Raw genomic sequence first — 9,969 nt, forward strand, 5'->3', positions numbered from 1 at the left:
TTGTGTATCTTGTTTCTATACTGTGTGGGTGATGCCTACAGGCACAGGAACGTTTTAGTGAGGTAAAGACAAGTTTGTATTGAGGGATGAGGGAGGTGTCTGTGGTGGTATATGGGTGGAAAGAGTGATAATCATTAATTAAATGGTGATAATCATTAACTCAGTCATTACCTCTACTGGGAGGAGAGACAAGGGGAATTATGCAAATCTCCCCTCCCTCTAAAGTCCAACATTCTTGATTGAAGAAAGATTGAAGAAAGAAAGAAGGAAGGAAAGAAGGGAAGGAAGGCATAGTGGAAAGAATATTCCTTGGACTGAGGCCCAGCTCTGCCAGCTAGCTAGTTATGTCCCCCTGAGCAAAACATCTGAGCTTTCTGAGACTCAGTTTCAGTAAAATGAAAGGATTGGACTGATCTGTAATCCTTTTCAGCTGAAATGATATGTGAATTCCCTGACACACATAGACAGTTCTAACAATTAGAAAGGACTTCCTTATAATGAACTAAAGTCCGCATCTCTGTAACTTCTACCCTTAGGTCCCAGTTCTGACCTCTGGAGCTACACAAAATAAATCTAATCATATTCTGCACAAAATCATAAACTTTTAGAACTGAATGAAAGCTCTTCAAATGTATGAAGACAGTTATAATGTCTCCTTGTTTACTATTCACCAGGCAAAACATCCTCTGTTCTTGTGAGCATATCACATGGTTTCAACTCCCTCTCACCATCCAGATCACCCACTTCTAGATTTTCTCCAGTTTGTCAATGTTCCCCTTAAAATATGGCTCCCAAAACTGAACTCAGTTGTCCACAAATCTTCTGACCAGGAAAAAATATTTCTATTAATACATTGAAGACCATTAGATCCTCACAATAACATTCAGAGGTAGGGTTAGACACTTATTTTACAGATGAGTAAACTTAAGATACTGAAAGGTTAAGTGATCCTGTTGAGGTCACAAAGAAAGTAAGTGGTGCAGTTGGGAGCCCAGGTTCTCCTGCCAGCAATTTCTTCACTAGTTAGTCAATAAGTATTTATTAAGCTCCTACTATGTGTCAGACACTCTGCTAAATACTGGGGATACAAAGAAAGACAGAAAACAGTCTCTGCTCCCAGAAAAGTTTACAATTTAAGGGAGGAGACAACATGCAAACAACTATGTATAAACAAGTTATTGGGGCAGCTAGGTGGCGCAGTGGATAGAGTACCAGCCCTGAAGTCAGGAGGACCTGAGTTCAAATCCGACCTCAGACCAAACACTTGACACTTACTAGCTGTGTGACCCTGGGCAAGTCACTTAACCCCAATTGCCTAAAAATAAAATAAAATAAAATAAAATCCCATTTAAAAATAAAAAACAAGTTATACAGGATAAATAGGAAATAGCAGAGGAAAGGCACTAGAATTAAGGGAATGGGAAAAGGTTTCCTGTAGAAGGGAGAATTTTAGCTGGGACTTGAAGGAAATGAGAGAAGCCCTGAGATACAGGTGAAAAGGACAGTATTCCAGGCATGGGGAACAGCCAGTGAAAATGCTCCATCGAGAGATGGAGTGTCTTGTTTGAGGAACATTAAGAAGACCAATGTCTCTGTATTGAAGATTATGCATAAGGTGTAAGAATACAAGAGAAGGGAGGGGGAAGAGGGGCTATGTTATGAAGGACTTTGAATGCCAGAGAGAGAATTTTGTATTTGATTGTGGAGGTAATAGGGAGCCACTGGAGTTTACTGAGTAGGAAGATGACATGGTCAGACTTATGTTTTAGGAGAATCACTTTGGTTGCTGAATGGAGGATGGAGTGGAGTAGGGAAAGACTTGAGGCAGGCAGTCCCACCAGCAGGCTATTGCAATTGTCCAGGCATGAGGTGATGATGGCTTATACCAGGGTGATGACCATGTCAGAGTACAAAAAGGAGAGATGTTGCAAAGGTGAAATTGACAGGCCTTGGCATCTGATTGGATAAGGGGGTGTGAAAGATATTGAGGAGTCAAGGATGATACCTAAGATGCAAACCTGGGGAACTGGAAGGACAGTAGTGCCCTCAACAGTAATAAGGAAGTTTGGAAGGGAGGAGAGTTTGGAGAAAAACAATGAGTTCAGTGGATATGCAATGGAGTTGCAAGACTGAAGGTCAGCAGAGAGGTTAAGGCTGGATAAGAAGATTTGAGAATCATCAGCATAGAGACAATAATTGAATAGATGGGAGCTGATGAGATCACTAAATGAAATAGTACAGATGGAGAAGAGGGCCCAGGACAGAGCCCTGTGGGACATCCATGCTTAGCAGGTGTGACCTGAATGAAGATCCAACAAAGGAAATTAAGAAAAGGCAGGTAGTCAGGTAGAGAGTCAGGCAGGCAGTAAGATAAAAATGAGGAGAGAGTGATGTCCCAAAAGTCTAGAGAAAAGGGAATATCAAGGGGAAAAAGATAATCAACACCATGATGCATCTGTGTTTCCCAAAATGGCAGAGAGATTTCCAGGTTCTGATGATCTCACAGTTTTGATGAATTTCAGCCTGGAAATAATTTTACAAGACCCCACAATAGCTGACAGTTAAGAAAATGAGCAAGGTAATTTCCATAAAATATGATGAATCCTGTTATATGAATGTGACAGTTCAAAATATCAATGAATCTCATTGATATGGGTACTCCCTCAATTTCCATCAGAGAAGGCAACCCATCCGAGTTCTCTCACAAATCCTCAACAAAGGAGCTATCCAATGTACTGGAGATCTTTTTGTAGGTCTTGTTTTTTTTTTAAAACATGTCATTGTTTCTAGTCTCAGTACTCTGTGCATTAATTATTCTTTACTCTCATATGACCGGCCCATATCCTTTTCCAAATATACATTTGCCTCATCACAAAATTTAAATCTCTGCTTGCACATAAGCAGAGGTATGCTGAAGCCAGCTGTGCTAGATATCCAGAGCCAATTATTAAATTTTTAGTGTGAGTATTTACACCTCAGAAAGGCAGACACTGCAAATTAGATCTTGATTGATTGTGTTGTTGATTATTGCCACTTGAGACTTAAGAAAGTGATGGAGAAAATGTTAGTAATGCAGAGTATATTTAAAAGTATACTGTATGTACTGTTTCTTTTTCCCCTAGAGAGCTGGTTATTAAATATTTACCAGCAAAACCCTGCACATAGGTCATAAAATATGCTACAGCTAACCTTGTATCTCTCCTTTGCCCTTTGGCTCACCCACAAATATGATTTTTTAAAAAGATATATTTGGTGATCTAAATTACTATTGATTAGAGAAATGAAAATTAAAACAACTTTGAAGTACCACCTCACTCATCATGACAATAATATGACAAAAAATTACTAATGTGACAAAATATGACAAATATTGACTAATATGACAAAAAAGGAAAATGGTAAATGTTGGAGGGAGTGTGGGAGAACTAGGACACTAATGCGTTGTTGATGGAGTTGAGAATTGATCCAGCCATTCTGGAAAGCAATTTGGAACTATGCCCAAAGGGCTATAAAGCTATGGGTACCATTTGACCACTGCTAGGTTTTTTTTAAAGAATTTTTTTAAAAGAGGAAAGAACCTATTTGTACAAAAATATTTATAGCAGCTCTTTTTGTGGTGGCTAAGAATAGTACTTTAAGGGGATGCCCATCAATTGGAGAATGGCTGAACAAGTTGTGGTATATGATTGCAATGGAACATCATTGTGCTATAAGAAATGAACAAGCAGGACGATTTCAGAAAAAACTGGAAAAACTTGCATGAACTGATACAAAGTGAAGTAAGCAGAACCAAGAGAACATTGTATACAGTAACAGCAATATTGTACAATGAAAATCTGTGAATAATTTAGCTATTCTCAACAATAAAATGATCCAAGACAATCCCAAAGGACTCATGATGAAAAATGCTATCTGCCTCCGGAGAAAAAACTAATGTCATCTGAATACAGGCCAAAGCATACTATTTTTCACTTTTTTTTATTTTTCTTTTCTTTGAGTTTTCTTGCACAAAATGACTAATATGGAAATGCTTTACACAATTGTACATGTATGACCTATATCAGATTGCTTGCCATCTTAGGGAGGGAGGATGGGAGGGAGGGATAGAATTTGAAACTCAAAACTTTAAAAAAAAAAAACCAAATGTTAAAAATTGTTTTTACACGTAATTGGGGGGAAAATAAAATATTATTTTAAAAATATATACATTTGAATTTTTCATATACCATCACCCATTAACCTGACCAGTACATAAAAATGAAAAATTGTATAAATTATATTGGAGAGTTATTTATTTTGTAGAAGGAATTACCATAGAATTATTTAAATAATAAATCTCTTAAATACAACAAAAGTATTTTCTAGAACCCAGCTATTGAATCAAAAGAGGCATACTGATATTCTTTAAGTATTGAAATATGTCTATAGTGGGGAAAAGTATGGTATAGTAGATAAGGTACTGGACTTGGGGTCAGGAGAGACCTGGACTCAAACCCATCTCTGACACAAATTTTATGACCCTGGTTGTGCCACTTAATTATTTTCTCTGGTCTTCAGTTTCTTCATTTGTAGAATGGGGATAAAAATACCAATAATACTAAATGAGATATTGTAAGTAAACTGTTTTACAAACCTTAAAATGCTATGTCAATTTTAGCTGTTATATAGTTGTTGGGGAAATTATCTGAATTGGGAATGTTTGGATCAGCTGAAGAGTAACAAACCTAGTTCTATATGTGGATGTAGGGACTGAACACCATGTTTACAACTTACCCTAAAATCTAAAACCCAGCAACTATGGAAAGAGTATTGAGCTTGGAGTCAGGAAGACCTCAAACTGCCACAAACACTAAATGCCATTCAACTCTGGGCAAGTCACTTAACCTTTTTTAGCCTTAGTTTCCTCATTTGAAAATGGGGATATGAGGCATCTTGGTGTGGTGGAAATAGAGCTAGCCTTGTACACACCTGTAATCAAGTCCTACCTCTGACATATATTGGCTACATGACTTTGGGAAAGTCACTTAACCTCTCAGTGCTCTAGGCTACCCTCTAAGATTATAAGTTTCAGAGAAGGTGCCAACTTGCATTGATAGAGAAAGTTTCCTTAACAAGAGAGTTTCTCTCTACCAATGAAATTCCTATCCCCACTCTTAAAATAGGAATAATAATAGCACTTATTTCATGGAGTTGTGAGGGTCAAATGAGATTATATGATACATATATATGCATATATAAATATAAAATCTCTACATGTATATATGTGTGGATGTGTATACACACATATATACCATTTTGCAAACTTCAAAGTGCCATTTAAATGTTAGATATTATACGTTACACATATTATACAAAGCTTTTGTTTTTGTATATTTCCCATGCTTAGCACAGAGCTTTGCACATAATGCTTAATAAATTTTTTCATCATCATCATCATCATCATTATTACATATCACTTCTACAGTATGTCCTATGCAAAAACATCATGATGGAGTAAGTGTCCTACCTACCTCTAATTAGCTCCCATCTGCAATTATTTGCAGATGACACAAAGTTAAGAGGGATAGCTGACATACTGGAAAATAATCAGGATTAAAAAAAATCTCATCAAGGGCAGCTAGGTGAGCTCTGGCCTTGGAGTCAGGAGGACCTGAGTTCAAAACCAACCTCAGACACTTGACACTTGTGTGACCCTGGGCAAGTCACTTAACCCCCGACTGCCTCACACCCCCCCCCAAAAAAAATCTCATCAAGCTAGAGCATTGGGCCAACTATATAACAAGATGAATTCAATAGAGACAAATGTAAAGTTTTACATTTGGATTCAAAAAATAAATTTCACAGTAGATCTCCAGAGAACATACCCAGAAAGAGCCAAGACACTCATCTCTACTCTCAGGGACCATGTGTCCTGCCCTCATCTTCACCTTCAGCCATCTCGCCTACCCTCTACCAGTGCAGGTCAACACCATCTCTTAGAGAGTTGCTTGGAACACTGAGAGGTTAGAAGACTTGCCTAGGGTCACAAAGCCAGTATATTTCAGAGTTGGGACTTGAACTCAGGTGTTCCTAGCTTTGAGGCCAGGACATCTCATTGGTATATCTATCTACAAACACACACATATATATATATACATATATATGCATATATGTATATATATATATATATGTTATTGGTAACCCTTGATAATTTTCTTGTCTGGGGCATAGGTCCATCTCAGTGTTCAAAGAAAAGCAGCTACTGAATCAAGTCTGACACAGAGTTCTAAGACAACAGTTGCTCATTTGCATATGACAAGCTGTAGAACATTGAAGCAAATAGGGAAAACAGTCTGCTTTAGTGAAGTGTATATGAAGAAATGGAGAAGTTTTAGGTTAAGAACTAGGGAAATATGGACACCAGAACTGTTCTATGATTATGAGGCAAAAAAAAAATTTAAAAAACCAGATTATGAGGCAAATGTAATTTACTTGTTTTTTGACAGGTGAGAATTTGGTCACTAAGTGGGATCTTTCCTAGAGAAGAACCAGCTGCTAAACAAAAACAAAAACAAAACAAAACAAAACAAAGAACAGAAAAGGTTTGGGAAGAGAGAGGAGGTGAGAGGTGAAAGAATAGATTTCAGAACAGTGTGAAGGAGATATTTCTCCACTGCTCAGTTAGACAAATTTGTTGACCTATGAGAGGCTACAGTACTCTGTACTGCCACCAGCTGCTGGGAAGAAGAATAAGGAACAGAGGCAACAACCTGTGTCCTCTTTTATGAAGAGGAAGAAGGAGAAGAAGAAGGGGAAGAAGAAGAAGAAGAAGAAGTTTTTATTAATGTTAGGATAATGATTTTTTTCTTTTTCCTAAAAACCATAACTGGAATTTGGCCAAAGGCATCAGCTAAGTCCAAAGCTGAAAGTGACAGATTCTATAGTTACTGTCTAGGTGTAAGCAGCTTTAGGAATAAGAGAATATACCCTGTTCTCCAATATGATTTTCTTCTGTGAAGAAGCTAAACAGAGGGAAGCTTGGAAGCAAAGCACCAGAAAGGCAGCCCACTGGATTGACTAATCTAAGATGTCATGCCCAGTGAAGTGTTAGTCAAACACAATGTGGATCAGTTCTGCGTAGTAGCAGAAGCATGTGTTTAACACAGAACCTACATTCATCAAGGAGCTTTTATTGACAGTTCCTGAGACAGGGGGAACAAAGGGAAGGTAAAGGAATAAGTATTCCTGAAGTGCCTACTATGTGCCAGGCACCATGCTAAATGCTTTACAAATATTATCTCATTTGCTTTGATAAAAAGAAAGAGGATACTGAAGTCCATAGTTCCAGAGCTGTGAATTGTGCTGGCTATTTGTAGGTTAATACTAGCCAAAGACTTGAATGTATGTTAACTTTCTCCACTGATTCCATGCATAGGTAGGATAGTGTGATTGACATTAATGGCTGGAACGTTATGTAAATACTATGTGCCTGCTTTGCATTTGCAGTAAATATTTCAGTTAAGATTAATGAGTAGCCAGGTATAGTAATATATACCTATAATCTCAGCTACTGTGGGAAGCTGAGGCAGGAGTTCTGAGCTCACTAGGGCTAAAGCTCATCAGGTGTCCTCACTAAGTCTGCCATAAGTGACCCTGGGCAAGTCACTTAACCCCTGACTGCCTCATACACACCCCCCCAAAAAAAATCTCATCAAGCTAGAGCATTGGGTCAACTATATAACAAGATGAATTCAATAGAGACAAATGTAAAGTTTTACATTTGGATTCAAAAAATAAATTTCACAGTAGATCTCCAGAGAACATACCCAGAAAGAGCCAAGACACTCATCTCTGTACTCTCAGAGACCATGTGTCCTGCCCTCATCTTCACCTTCAGCCATCTTGCCTACCCTCTACCAGTGCAGGTCAACACCATCTCTTAGAGAGTTGTTATTAGAATATGGTAAGCCCCTGGAAATGGGGGGGTGGTGGTAAGGGGCACCAGACTGCCTAAGGAAGGATGAAATATCCCAGACTAGAAATAGAGCAGACCAAAACTTCTATGCTGATCAGCCATGGGATCAAACTCATCAGTATTTTTCATTTTTCTGTACATTTTTCAGCCGGAATAAAATAGGGAGGCCTATTCTAAAAATATAGGTTTTTTTTTAAAATCAATTAAATCTTAGTGGCTAATTTGTTGAATGGGAAATACTGCAGTGGAGGCTTATGAGCTACGGTGTTAGTAGGACTAGCCCACAATAGGGTTACCCATAGGAATCTCACAGCTGGAGTAATAGCCTCAATGTGGGCTCTCTGGGGTGGGTAGAAGTAGGGTGATCCAGCCAACCCCACTCAAGGGAGAGACTCCCTGGAGAAAGTTGGGATCTGTGTCACACAATATGAACCACTTCAGTGTCTTTGCCAAGAAAACCCTAAAATGGGGTCATAGAGAATCGGACACAACTGAAATGACTGAACAACAAAATGTGTCACACCTGGGCTACAGAGATATGTGAATGTGGGGAGAGGGGGATATATATACACACACATACACAGAGCTCCATAAGATAGATATCTTATAAGAGCTAGCTGTAGTATCTTGTTTGTATTAAAAAGGATGGCACTTGTAGTTGAAAAATCTTAAATAACAAATATATCCTTATACACGTCATGGACCAGGTCACAGCCACAGACCGGAGATTGTAGATGGAGTTGAAGCAAACTAGCTGACTGAAAAGACTCCCCAGAGCAAGGAGAGGGGAATTCCATCTGCAGCAGCAAACTCAATTAGGATGGGTAAGCATAGTCACTACGATTGGGGGTGAGAGGGTTCCAGGAGCCCTTATTCTGTGTCTCCTCTAACCCCTCAAGGGTTTCTGACCTCAACTCCTGCCCAAGCCGTGCCTCCTGGCATTCCCATACTCTGTCATCCCCAACTCTATCCTGACTGTGTTTCTCTTCTGTCGGGGTAAGTGGAGTTGCTACCCTCCATCTGAGAAGGTTGAGTTGTCTCCAAGTCTTCCCACCTTATACCTTAGCATGTCCATCTGTCATAGCATCCACCTTCTGCCCCGTGAAGGAGAACAAGGATGGATAGTATAAGGCAGAGAAGGAGAAATAGGAAAGGTGAGAAGAAAATAGGATAGCACCTTGTCTGACACTAGAGAGGCCCTGCCTAGCTGGAGAATGGGTGAGAGTAAAGAGAGATTTAAAGTTAGAACCCCCAAGGTCGCAGCCAATGAGAATTCAAACAAAGAAAAGAGAATAGTATATAACACTGATGTTTGCTAAAAGGAAGAGCTTCCTAACTGAGAAGGATATGTGTCATGAGAAATGGAAAGAGGAAAAACGGCTTCTAATAGGCAAGAGATCCCTCTGCTCAGAAGGGCTGTCTTGGAAGCAAGGAGGATGAGTAAGGTAACTCCTAGAGGACCTAGACATCTCCAGAGGTCTGTATGGCCGCAAAAGTCCCCAAAAAGGGAAGACAAGAGCATCTTCTTAAGAGATCTTTGGGTAAAAATGTCCTCACTCCTATACACATACACACATATCCCCCAGCTTATAGATGGAAGGTGAGGATGCTAGGGAGGAGCCCCTCAAGAGGGCTCCCTGGGGACCCAGGACTTGGGTTTTATTGTCCCCCCTCATCTGAGAGCTGTGTGTCTCTATCCCTGCTGCTGCTGCTGCCTCTACTTCACCACCACTACCACCCCCTTAACATTCCAGATAGGGGAGAAGGGAGGCCATTTCACACAAAGCAGTCTGTGTAGGGAAGTATGCACCCTCCCTCCCAAGCCAGGGCACACAATGCTCCTTCTCCACCCTAAGCTCTGCCCCCCTCCTCTTTTCCCTCCCCACCACCCCCCAATTGCACATGCCATACTGCAATTGGCCACTGACTCAGGCCAGCCCCCCCACCTAGGCTGGATCCCCAGGGGATTTTAAGCGGGTTCCAGGAGACCCTGCTCAGTTTCTTGTTCTTCCCAG

The sequence above is a fragment of the Vombatus ursinus genome, unplaced genomic scaffold (genome assembly GCF_900497805.2).
Source record: "Vombatus ursinus unplaced genomic scaffold, bare-nosed wombat genome assembly UNPS02010639.1, whole genome shotgun sequence".
NCBI classification, from domain to species: Eukaryota; Metazoa; Chordata; class Mammalia; order Diprotodontia; family Vombatidae; genus Vombatus; species Vombatus ursinus.